We start from the raw sequence: 1,408 nt of genomic DNA on the forward strand, positions 1-1,408 counted from the left end.
AAGTAGAAAGCAAATGTTTTGAGAATGATGATGGCAACAAATGTACAAATGTGCTTGACACAATGAATGGATGGATGGATGGATTGTAATAAGAGTTGTATGAGCCCCCAATAAAATTATTTTTAATAAATAAATAAATAAAAGCATGTTTCATAGACTATCCTGATATCCATTTTGGTCTTTTCTTTATTTTTTGTCTTTTTCATGACATTTTGCTTTCTTCTAGCATGATGTTCTTGCAGGCATCCTACAACTTACCGCATCATCTATCATTAGTGCTCAATGTATCAATTTGTTCTTAAGATAGTCACTAAGTTCAGATAGCATATACTCACTGTCATATTTTGGCTCTTGTGAACTTGTGTTAATTTTCTTCACCCGCAACTTGAATTTGCATATGAAAAATGAATGATCTGCTCCAGAGTCAACCCCTGGATATGCACTGGTCCAAGGTCACAAGCTTCTCTGACTTATCTTTCCACAGATGTAGTCAGTTTAATACCTGTGTAGTACAGTAGGTGAAGTTTGCATGTATAGTCTCCATTTATTTTACTGAAAAAAAATATTTGCAGCAAATGAATTGTTGGTCATGCAAAATACAAAATAACCTCTCTTATTTTGTTGTTCTTTTTATTCACCAAGAAAGCTACTAATCCTTCCACTTTGTTTCCAACTATTGCATTCCAATCACCAATAATTTTCAGTGCATTTTGATTGCATATTTTATCAATTTTGGAGTGCAAAAATTGGTGGAATTCCTTAATTTCTTCATCTTTATCTTTAATGGTTGTTGTACAAATTTAAGCTATAGTCACATTAATTGATCTTCCTTGTAGACATATGGATATTATTCTATCACTAACAGCATTGTACTTCAGGTTAGATCATGAACTGTTGTTTTTGACAATGAATGTGACACCATTCATCTTGAATTTGTCATTCCCAGTGTGGCAATAAGTTCTTTTAGAGGATTTAATGCCAGATTTGTCCCAAGGACTTGGAGATTAAAGGTGTTCCAAATGTTGAACTCCTCCAAAATGCTCTTCAGCTCCATTCCCACCCACTCCTGAATGAAGATACAAATAATACACAATCACTGTACCAGAGAGAACAAGTCAACATTCCACCATCTCAGACGGTAGCATATGAGCAAGAACCAATGGTGCTGAAGAAAGGAGTTCAAACTTCACTAACGGCATTAGCCCAAAACAAGACTCCAAGAATTGATGGACTACCAACTGCAATGCTTCTACAAGCTGACAAAGCACTGGGAGACTGACTTGTCTATACCGGGAAATTAGGAAGACAGCCAGTTGGCCAACTGACAGGAAGAGATCCATATGTGTACCCATTCCAAAGAAAGGTAATCCAATAGAAAGTTCAAATTGTAGAACAATACTGTTATCAC

Source organism: Echinops telfairi, unplaced genomic scaffold (genome assembly GCF_000313985.2).
Source record: "Echinops telfairi isolate 266 unplaced genomic scaffold, ASM31398v2 ScPeMD7_7469;HRSCAF=8507_1, whole genome shotgun sequence".
Lineage (NCBI taxonomy): Eukaryota > Metazoa > Chordata > Mammalia > Afrosoricida > Tenrecidae > Echinops > Echinops telfairi.